Source organism: Melanotaenia boesemani, chromosome 2, assembly GCF_017639745.1.
Source record: "Melanotaenia boesemani isolate fMelBoe1 chromosome 2, fMelBoe1.pri, whole genome shotgun sequence".
Lineage (NCBI taxonomy): Eukaryota > Metazoa > Chordata > Actinopteri > Atheriniformes > Melanotaeniidae > Melanotaenia > Melanotaenia boesemani.
The window spans coordinates 15,171,635-15,184,113 of record NC_055683.1 but is presented as its reverse complement, the minus strand read 5'-3'; positions in this window follow the sequence as shown (position 1 = coordinate 15,184,113).

The following is a 12,479-nucleotide window of genomic DNA, read 5'->3' as shown; positions in this document are numbered from 1 at the left end:
ATCATAGTCCATAATCTGCCGCCTCAACCAGCATTCCTATTATTTGAGACTCGTCCCCTCAAATAGACTCACTTACAGAAGAATCAGAAGGTAAAAGTTCTCCCACCGAGAAGGAAAGAGTTTCACAAAAATATGCCCTACCAACGAGTCTGTACAAGAAACGTCCGTGAAAGCAGGTGAAGAAACTGAAATCCATTTTCAGTTTGGAACAAAATAAAAATGATAACTTTTTACTTGTTGTTCTGTTCTTGTTCAGTCAGTCAATGAGAAACATGAAAACCCTACATTCAGTATTTGTATTTATTAATCTTATCTCTATGTAAATTCCTAAACAATTTTATTTATTTAAGTTGATTCTTTCTTTATGTAGGTATAGATTTCATGAAAAATATAAATGCACACATCCTATTCAAATTTTCCAGTGAGTGTATAAATGATAAATATTCACACACAGATATATGTGATTATATAGCAGAGATGAGCAAATAAATAAATAAATAAATAAATAAAAAAATAAAAATGGGTCTGTGTGTGTGGGTGGTGGGGGGGAATTAAATAGAATAGAATTTTATGATCATACATATTTTTTATTAATATACATATTTTTCCATACATGATGCAGATATAAATATAATCATTAATTAAAAAACTATGTGGGTCAGGAAAATTCACGAATCTTAAATGTATACACTGATTTTATTATTTTTTAAGGTTTTATTTTGTTTGTTGTATAATTCTATAAAAATATAAGTGGTTATTTACTTATATAAATCTTATAAATCTTCCAGTGAGCCATGAATCACGTATTTTTATATACAATTTACATTTACTGAACAAAGCAGCGAGCCTGTGTGAGGACGCAGACTTTCTTTCAAACATGAAGTCCGGAGCAACACGAGAGGAGACGCAGCTGAAAACGCTGCTGGACGCAGCGCTAAACACCGCTGCCCTCTCTCTGTGAGTGGAAATAGTTTGTGTATAAATAAATGATTTACATGTTCTGGGTTTGTATTTCAGAGCGTTTCACACTCAGACATGGTTTTGTTCTCTCCTCACACTCAACACGTCTCTGCTTGTCTTTAAAAATGATCTCAAACCTGTTTTTACTCTCAACCCTGATGCTGTGTGGAAAAACTTAACTCTCTGTGGACTTGATGCACTAGTACAATGTTTGAATGTAAAAGTCAGGAGGGAAGCTCTAACGTTTAAAAAAACAATTCTCTTGATTAAACACATAATATAATCTGAAATAGCTCTGCCATCAAAGGTTAGCACAACTTCTGATTTCTTAGAGCGAAGAGAAGAGCATTTATTCCTGTCTGAACAAAGTTTTGAGGAAAGTCTCCTGTTTATAAAATAAAAGTATTACAGTGTCCAAAATGTCGTTGTCCATACTGACCATAAACACACCATCTGGTTTGTGGGTCATCATCTAAAACTTCTGATGTTTTTCTCTTTTTCTCATCTGTTCCTCTGGAAGAGAAGTCTGCATCAGCAGCTCTCATCTGTCCATCTCTTTCAGCTTTTTACTGGACAGACCCACAAACCCATCATGGGCTTTATCAACCAATAGAAAAGAAAGACGTGGAGGTGGTCCAGGTGATTGTCATGTTCAAGGAGAGTTGGCCTGGCTGTATTTATACACTGAAAAAAGAAATTTGAGGTTTAATTCTTCAAACATCTCAGTGGGTTTTCCATCATAAGCAGCAACCATATTGTTGTTAGCTGTTATATGATGACATTAAACATGAGTTTGCATCAAGAAATAGAGGAGTGAGACTGTAAAGTGAGTTAGTTGAGGTGTTGTTGAAGCCTTTAATAACATCAACATGCAGAAAGTTTCCACTTTTGGAATCACAATAAATAGATCAAATAAAGAGGAAATCAAGAGTCTCTGATTGTAATACTCTGCAGTAGTTATTAATTGTTCTGTCTGCGTCGCTTCAGTTTACAAACTAACTTGTTTTCATGTTGATTATTTATATTTAGCATACCAAAAACATTCTTCTATTCAATATCTTATTTAAATGATATTTTATGTTGTATAACTTGCTTGTTTCAGTTATATTTGATGTTTTCTTTCTGCTTGACAGAAAGGAAACCTTGAATACATGCATGCAGCTTCTGTGTAAGTGGATAAAATTAGTTGTGAAAATGACTGTGATACAAGGGGGCTCCAGCTAAAATAGGACACCAAATTGCTCAGAGCCCATTCTGTGTTCTAGAAAGCAGCTGGAGATGATCTGAGCTTTGTGACATGGAGCATTATCCTGCTGGAAGTAGCCAAGATGCTGCACTGTGGTCATAAAGGGATGGACACGGTCAGCAATAATACTCAGGTAGACTGTGGTGGTTAAACCAGGTCACATTAGACCCCAAAAAGAATAGTTGTGGCTTTGCCGCAGCTATGGGACCTTAATCAACTAAATGAAGGTGTTGATAAATTCAAGACTAATGAGGGGTTCTTTACAGATGCATCATTTCACCTGCAGGTTGTACATGTTAGGATTAACGACCTCAGGAGAAATTCCCTCACATTTGACCTCCTGAGACCCGAGTTTTAATTTGACCTGCATTAGAGATTTCTTATTTGGGGTTAGGAGGAACCAATAAATAGAATTTTATGATCATACATATTTTTATTAATATACATATTTTTCCATACATGATGCAGATATAAATATAATTGTTAATTAAAAAACAAAATCTCTTCTGACACCACCAAATGGCAGCCTTCCACAGGTTCCAGTTACACAGCTGGTGCAAGAACAACCAAATACGTGATGTCCTCATAGAAGGAGGATGGCTTTCAGAAAAGGTAAACACGTAAATGGCAGATACGATGAAATTTAAAGATACATGTGGGTCGGGAAAATTCATGAATCTTAAATTTAAAACGATTTTCATTATTTTTTTAAGGTTTTATTTTGTTTGTTGTATAATTCTATAAAAATATAAATGGTTATTTACTTATATAAAACTTATAAATCTTCCAGTGAGCCATGAATCACGTATTTTTATATACAATTTACATTTACTGAAACAAAGCAGCGAGCCTGTGTGAGGACGCAGACTTTCTTTCAAACATGAAGTCCGGAGCAACACGAGAGGAGACGCAGCTGAAAACGCTGCTGGACGCAGCGCTAAACACCGCTGCCCTCTCTCTGTGAGTGGAACTAGTTTGTGTATAAATAAATATGATTTATAAACTTACTGGAAAAGAATGTATGTAATTATATTTTTCATTAAATTAGATACACAAAAACAGAATAAACCAAAAATAATTTTAAGAAATGATGTGATTACTAAAACAAATATACGTTTTTCTTTCCAAATTTGACCGAATAGAAAAGCACAAGTAAAAAGCTTATTGTTTAATGATAAACTGAAAATTTATTTCCGCTTCGTTTCTTAACTCGGTGGTAACTTCAAAGTAGTTCTGCACAAGTCAATAATTTTACCAGAGGCATGTAGATTCTTCTCAGTTAGGATTCAACACTTCACATTTTAAAAGAAACGAAGCTGCTGCTGCAGGAGACATCTTGTCCTAATCTTGGAGCAAAAACGTCGCTGAAAGAGCCGCACCGACGTCGACATTCCCCATGCGCAAAATGTGAGCCGAGCCATGACGCCTTTGTGCCCGTGTGGATCGAAAAGGGCTTCACAATGAGACAGCAGTGACGCTCCGGTTATCCAAAGAGGATGTGCGAGCGAAGAAAACGACGGTTCACCAACGAGGTTTTGCGCTGCAACAGTGGTAGAACTTCGCTGGTTTCTGTGTAGAAAGTCACGCTGCGACACAGCAGCTGTAAATTTCTTGGGTTTTACATGTTTAAGTCTGAGGAGAAACTCTGAGAACATGACACATTCACTCTATAAAAGCACATTTTATACTAAAAAAAAAATCTGCAAACTACGGACGGAGACAGAGAAAAAGATGCTACTTCGAGACCAGCTGTCGCAGCTGCATGTGTTTCCCCTGGTTTCACTCCTGACTTCATATTTGTTCTACGAAAAAACCCACAAGTTTCAGACAGGCTCGCTGCGACGTTTCGGCAAGTTTACATCCAGTTGTGTATGAATTCACACGAGTCCCTATAGATCTATAAAAGTAAATAAATTATATGTGGCAAGCGACTGGGTGAGGTGACTACGCCACCTGGGGACTTTCACCACAGGAAACAGGAAAAGGAACCGCAAGTTCTAACAAGCACCAGGACAGATGGATTTGCCTAAAAACTCAAATTAAACAGAATTTTAAATGGACACAATAAAATAGCTGCTATCAATCCCCTCGGTCACTAGCGGCCAGGGGTTCTGCATGTCATTACCACCAAACACCCTGTTAACAAAAAGAAACCCAACACATGCTAACAAAAATCATAGAAGGTCCAAAACAATTCAAAATGCAAACAAAATCAAACCGTGCAAGTCCATTAAAAACAGGTTGTAGTCCAGATGATCCAGCAGGAGCCTAGCCGTGTGCTTGGTCCAGATGGGGCAGAGTCCAGTGGGGAAGATGTGTCCGCAAAAATGGACCCGGACAAGACGGAGGAGCATCCATGGACGCCGGAGCAAAATCCAGCTCAGAGCGCCCAGCCAACCTATGTGTCTACAAACAAAATTAAATGAGTTTCATACTAAAACCATGTAATACTACGGGTCAGATGTCCTACCCGTGAATGAAGCCTCCCCTGCCCAATGGAGAAAAGAAAAAGCAGCCAGACACCAGACCTCTGTACGAGAGAAAAGGCAGCCTGGCCCAATGCAAACTGCAGCAGCGGAGAGAGAGGGAGAGAGTCCACCTAACAAGGCAGAATCAATGCAGGCTGCCCCAACCACGGCCAGCAAACTGTCAGGGCAGACAAAGTTACGCGACTGTCACCCAAAAGACAGGAAAACTTTGCTGCACACCGAAGACACTTACGGTGAATCAGCAATCCGGGCCATACTGAGAAGCAGGCATCAAGCCATATTATATATATATATATATATATATATATATATATATATATATATATATATATATATATATATATATAGTGTATATAAAGTTTATAAATTTAAGGTTCATGAATACTTTTATGTTTTTCCTGTTAAACTGATTTTCAGTGAATAAGACAAACAGCTAAAAATCTTTCATTTTTGTTTTGTGATTTTCTTTGTCCTTCATAAATCAGTACTACTGGTCACCTTTTATGTCTGTCTGTAGTTTTACAAATATTTAACCAAAGATATATGATGTAAAACACAATACCATGTTTGATGAGATTATGTCCAATTATTACAGAAACCATATAGTTTTATTCATTAAAAAAAAAAAAAAACGTTTTGGACATAGGAGGTTTGCGCCCGACAGCAGCGATATTTCACTTCGGTTTCAGGTGGTTATGTTTGCGTATTTGATGCTTCTCTGAGGCAGGCAGGTGCCGTGCCACGTCTTGAGCAGTTGGTGGCACGTTGCTGACAGCGCTCGCTGTTAAGGAGAACCGACCGGGTGCGTCAAAGCCTGACAGCACAGACAAACGGACCCGACAACGCTGGGCGGAATTGGACGCGCGGCGACTGTGTGCACCGGTTAGCTGATGCTGGTGAATTTGTGGGTGGAGTCATAACGAGACCAAGGTGTATGCTCATGTGTGGGCAGGACATCTCCAAACACATAAAAGGCAGGCGCTCAGTTGATTCTGTGTCAGCTGTGGAGGGAAAGAGCATAAAACAACTTCAGTTGCTGAGACTGATAAACACTCATTCTTCCCATAAACATTTTTACCGCAATAAAATCTGCAAACTATGGATGGAGACCTTGGAAGCGGTGCTGCTTCTGCACCACAGCAGCTCTGTCTGCTCTGTTTACGCTCCTGGTTTCGTATATATTTAATCCATGATGAAGCTCACGGGCTGGTTGTTGATATTTCTGTCTCTGGACAGAGACTCGCATCAATCTTTCTCTCCAGATTGTTGATGTTACCCTTCACCGTGAGGCGCTCTGAGTAGTAGGGAGTGAACATGTCTGCATCATCAGCACCAGTAATCTGTAACTGTGAACGTGCTGGTGGCTAAAGACAAACTTGGAAAGGTTTCCTCATTGACTGGAACACACACACAACACACTAACTGGCTGTGTGCAACATGTGGCCTGACCCACAAGAAACATGAAATGCACAACAAATGTTGAAAGAGAGCTTGAGACTGAAGTAAAATATGCTTCACCGATGAGGATCTGCACAGGAAACGTCAGTAAAACAGAAGCTGATGAAGCAGAGACAAACATGCTCAATAATGTGGAATAACACATGAATGGAAATTGTTCATTCTTTCTCTTGTATAGTGAATATTAATAAAAATGTATTTAAAATGTATTTAACTCTAATGTCCTGTTTAAAAAGTTCTGTTGTGATTGTTAACTGATTTTTTTCATTTGAACTTTAAAGCTCAATTACATAATAAAAAGTTTCAAATGTTTTAGTTGTCTTTTAATGAAACGGTGAGATTTTAAATTATCTAATGATTTACTAAATCACCAAAAAGAGTTAACCACTTGGGTACCAGTCTGGATCATGAACTACAACAATAATTTATTATTCTAAGAACAAATTTGACCCTGATTATCATTATCACCAGCCTACCCATCTGTTTACTAGTTGAGAAGATTGATTTTATAGGATTTTTTCAGGTTTTTAAGTGTCAGATTGAACAAAAAAAGTTAAGCTTCTACAAGATTTGTAGTAGTTATAATAAAATAATGAAAGTTTGATATATTTTACACAAATGGGCAGGTATTATAGAAGGTACAGGGTGGAGTTGCTTTTCCAGAAAGCTGAATAGCGAATTTTAAAAATGTAGTGATTTAGAGTCATTAAACATTAAAGATGTTTAATAAAATTAAGTTTAATAATTTAATAAAATTATGAATTATTAGTCAGAATCTTGATTATACCTCAGGCACCACCGCACAGATAGCTTTATACTAATCTAATGGCTGTGTGGACACCATTAAAGTACTAAATTAATTAATTTAATAAATTAATTAATTCAAACTAGTCAAATCAATCAGTTATCAGTCAGTCTCAGGACGCTAATAACATGAATTCTTAAGTCGAAGGGACCCATAACATGACTCAAAGGAGGAGTTCATAATAACCAGACCAGTTTAGGATAAATATGAAATATTTATTACTAGTCTAATCAGGCATAAACGAAAAAGGGAATATTTACAAAGGACTTTGAATGGGAAACTAAATCAAACTTTGTAAAATGCAGAATATGGTGATCAAACCAGAATCTTTTTTCAAGATTATGTAATGTGTCAAAATGAATTAAATGTATGCAAGTGATGAAAAAAAAGCTAATTAACCTGCGGTGTTAATTAAACTAATGTTTAGGACTGGGAAAGGATCTCTAAATCCAAAAAGGGAAAAAATGATAAACTAAATCTCATCTGGAAGTTTAACTAAGATGTAAACTATTAAGTTCACTATCAGGACGACCAACCAGTCCTTGGCAGACAAGCAGAGAGTTGATCCGAGCAGGACTCGTACGGTTCTGTTTGGATCGAGCCGACTTATGACTGTTGTGGTGACTCTCCCGGGCACATTAGGAAGTTGACACAGGTGGTTTGGATCCCGAATGATTCCCAAGAAGACCAGAAGATTTGTCACATGGTGGTCCGAAGGTTTGGATCAGGTAGCTCTGCTGATGCGGACTCTCCCTCGGCTCAGCTGGTGGTGAGGATGGACAGTGGATGGCTTGCAGTGATATGTCATAAGATGGAAAAATTCCAGCTTTAGATCAGTCCAAAAAGAAACTCTGTAGAACTGGTTCTGAAGTTTTTGTCAGCCTGCGTTAACCAGTTATCCAAATTAAAGATAAAAATCTAGGATCAATATTAAAAATCCAAAAGACAAAAACATAACTAAAGAAAAGAGAAATATCAGCTGAACAAGGAATCAACTAAAAGGAGGTAATCAGTCCCAAAAAGGAACAAAATCAATCATGCATCTTGAATGCAGCCCAAACTTTAGTATATCTGGTGATGTACTTTACATGATGGCAGACTTAATTCTTCATGCCTTCTCTCTCTCTTTGGCGTTCCGAGAAAATGTCTTAAAAAAATCCTGTCTCTAGGACCTCGGAAAGAGCCATGTCTGATGAGGATTTCGGTACAACTCCAGGGGAGGTTGAAGAACAGACTAGACTCTTTGTTCCGAGTTCCAAAAGTGTTAGTATGATGACTCGTCCCACGAAAGGATGTGGGACCATTATCTTGACCAATAAAACAGTCTTGTGGGCTGGTTTTGGGTCAGATAGCAGATACAGAGGACTGGTCTGATCATTTTGTAAAGAGTATCAAATTAAACATTCTGTGAATATATCTGCATGTCCAAGTTATTAAAGCCTTAAATGAAACATCATTAAAATCATCAGTGAATCATTGAAAAGACAATAAAATAGTAAGAATGTTATATCTCAAACAAACACATGTTGATAAAGTTTCAGATCACAAATTAATCAAGCTTGTTGATTAAACCTTGTACAAAAATGATAATGATTATATGCATGTGCATGGTATGACTATCAAGATAAAACACACATGTACATATATATTTAAATAAACATCTTTTACTCTTTATACAGACAAAGAAATTCCTTCCTGTGGGGTGAACAGAGAAAACCTTACATGTTTAATTGCCCCTTGGTATGTAAAATAAACATTTCTTGGGGTGTTTCCAGATGTCCTGTTTCCAGTTAAGATTGCCTGAAAAAAGGGGGTTGCTTATCAGTGGACAACGTCCTGAATGAGTACCATCTGGGAATCATAAAACATTTATTCCGTTAATTAAAAAGGCAGATTTGTTGCAGAAGATTAAATTTAAGAAATTTCCCAGATCTTTGATATAACTTAAACAAAGTACTCCCCAGTCCAGGATGGAGAGAGACGACCTTTGTTGACCTGTGGAACTGGAAACCAAGTCATAAATGTGAATCAGACCCCCCCTTTGGAAGTGAGAGAGACTTTTTATCTGTAAGAAGAAAAATCCTCCAAAAATGTTTAATTTAGTCATGAATAAACAAAAGTTCCAATCTTTATCTTCGGAGGCCGAATCTGCTACAAAACATACAAAGTGGGATTACTATACACACTTAAGCCCAAATAAGAAATCTTTAATGCAGGTCAAACTAAAGCTCAGATCAGGTTTAGTTTGAGGAGGTTTCTCCTGAGGTCAATAATGCTAAAGGAGTGGATGTTTAAACTCACTATGACTCACTGTGACGTCGCAGCGAGCCTGTCTGAGGACGCAAATCTCGACAAGAAACTCGTGAGTTTCTTAGAACAAATATGAAGACAGGAGCGAAACCAGAGGAGACGCATGCAGCTGTGACAGTTGTAGTCTCGGAGTAGCATCTTTTTTCTCTGTCTCCGTTCATATAAATTGCAGTTTTTTTCTCTTTTTTGTACAAAAAAAAAAAAAATGTTTTCCAGTGAGCCTATAAATCATATTTATTTATACACAAACTAGTTCCACTCACAGAGAGAGGGCAGCGGCGTTTTCAGCTGCATCTCCTCTCGTGTTTCTCCGGATTTTATCTTTGAAAGAAAGTCCGGAGGCTCGAGGTCTGCATCCTCAGACAGGCTCGCTGCTTTGTTTTGGTGAATGTAAATTATATGCAGTTGTGTATAAAAATACATGATTCATTGACTCAGTGGAAGATTTATAAGATTTATATAAGTGAATGTGCATTTATATTTTTTTTTATAAAATTATACATGCATAACAAGTAGATTCATACACAATTTGTGTATAAATCTACCTCCCACATACCTGAACCTCTTCAACTGTATATGTAATAAAAACATAAAGAAAACCAAATTTCCATCCTCCACTTTGGGAAAGATGGGAGGGGGATCATGTCACCTGAGGAAATCAGAGCACTAATGCAGTCCAAGCCAAACACCACAAACCTCGTCCAGATAAGGTGAAAGTCATTCATGAAGTTTTAGTTATATACATGTTCAAAAATAAAAAGATAAATAAACTGGAGCATGAATCTGCGGGTAATAGGATCGGTCCGTTTCAGTGGAGCACATCAATTTGAGCTGCTGAGGCCTAAACAAATTCTTTCCTAACATGGAAATTCTGCAAACTTTGCATGAAGACAATGGCCCTGCACATAAACAACATACAGCAGCTCTGTTACAAGGTGTGGCTCTATACACTGCATATACTTTCTATTTCTACTGAACAACCAGTCACAATCCACCTGCTTGTCACGCAAGGACCTGATAGATGACATGGTCTTGGGTCTGACCATGTCTGTTGAGTCCAGGTAAGGAAATAGGGTCACTCCAGAACAAGGCAAGTTTATTTGTACAACTCATGTCATGCTTAATCTTGAAGACTGGCGCCATCAAGTGTTAAAGCAAGGAATATCTGGGTTTTCAAGAAATTTTGAATTCCAGAAGAAACAGTAATAAAGTCAGTAATTTATATGGTAATAGAATACATGACAAGGGATAAGGATGTAACCACCCAAAAGGAAAGATATTTAAAATGGAAAGCACCAATGGAATTTGAGTTATTGTAAATTAGCGCTTGTTTTTTTCCTTTTGTCGTTATTATTTTATTGTGTTAATATGTTGTACATATTTTAGATTGTTTAAGACGTTACCCCTGCTTGGGTTTTTATTTTAGCCTGTGTAATTAGTACAGGCCCTATGTTACCTTTCTGGGGGTTTTTTTGGGCTTTGTTTTCCTTTAATAGATAACCCCTTTTTTTTGTTGTTGTTGTCGTTTTCTTTCCTTGTTTTTCATATTACCCTGCCTGATGGAATTTTTCATTGAATTTGTGAAGTTGATCTTTTTTTGTGTACTGGTCAAACCTAAAAGTGAAACTAGCTCACACAGAGTTAGAGTAACCAGTGAAGCTGTGTTAAAATCAGCCAAAAATGTCCTTTTGTTGTTATTTTCTAAAGAAAAAAAAAAAGGTTTCAAGGAAAATTCATCAAGAGTTTTGGGTAGTCCTGATTATGTAAAGTTAGCCAAGAAATCTCTTTTGCATTTGTTTTGTTTGAAATTATATGAAAGATGGAATTTTTGTTGAACCTGTAGAGAAATAATTTTGTGACTGGAACAATAAAATCCTGAAAAAGTGAAAAGTGAAAGTGCCACCAAGTGTTAAAATGTGTCCGAACAGAGGAAATTGCAGCCATTCAAAGTGCAAACAGTTTGACCACCATCACACACACACTTTAGCCATAACAGTTTGCACAGGAATGAACAAATTCACCACCATGTGCCAAACTATCTTTGTGTAGATTCACAACAACATAATCCTTCAGTTCTGGTGAAAATCAGGTCAAGTATCTGGTCTGTCTAGACCAGTTTTATCTCTGGAGAAGCTGCCTGGTTTGATGAACCTCATGATTGAGGTCTTCTAAATCAGACTCAAAGGTCTGTGTAAACACAAATAACGGCTGCTCCTTGAAGAATGTTGCACTCTTTGGGTCTAGAAACTGCACCCCTTGCATCATCTCATGGGTCTACCAGGTGGTCCTTCTGGGGTGCCGTAGGTGGTTGTAGAGAGAACAATGACTCTCTCTCCAAGCAGCTCTGACTCACTGTCTTCAGAAGTATCGTTGTCACTTCCAGTCTCATCCCTTCATGAAACTGAAGGTAAAAAAACAACAACATAAACAAAAAGTACAGCGAAAATAAACAGAATAGATATGAAATAACATCACACAAATTACATGAAGCGAAACTTTCACTGTTCAAACAGGGCACATGGTTCACTGGCTGTACTCTGACCGGTGGTGGTGTTGAGCTGGAGATTTGTGTGACCAGCTGTGGGAGCTGCTGACATTGAGGCTGGGGCCTCGGCCTGATCTGTGTCCTTCCTCTTTACAAAAAAGTTATGAACATCTCCCTTTCTCTTCATTCTTATACCTTTCTGTACAAAATAAGAGAAGTTACCCTTTATTTTTATTTTCATGCTGTAAATTACTTTAAAATCATCTAGCAGCCTTGCTAGCCTCCTGTTTAAATTAAAATGGATTATGTAGCTCTAGCTTACTTAGTGCTAGTAAATCAGATATTAAGGTACTCTGGATCTCTTTATAGTTTATTTTCAGCTTCAATGTGATAATCTTCTGAACTGATCTGTAGACCTTAAATACACTCACTGAAAACTAAATATGACATGGCTTCTCCACATTATCTTAAAACTAATCTAGTGTAGCAGTGCTAACTAGATTAGCACTGCTACATAGCTTCATGCTAACATCAGGTTAAAAACTTTAATAACATTAATATTTGTAGCTGAACAGGAACAAAATATTTTCTAGACATCTGCCGAATGACATTTGCAGAAGCACATTTTATATAACAATAAAAAGAATAATGTCCAACTGAAATGAAAAGGGCTGCACGGTGGCGTGGTTGTTAGCCCCACAACCTCACAGCAAGAAGGTCGCAGGC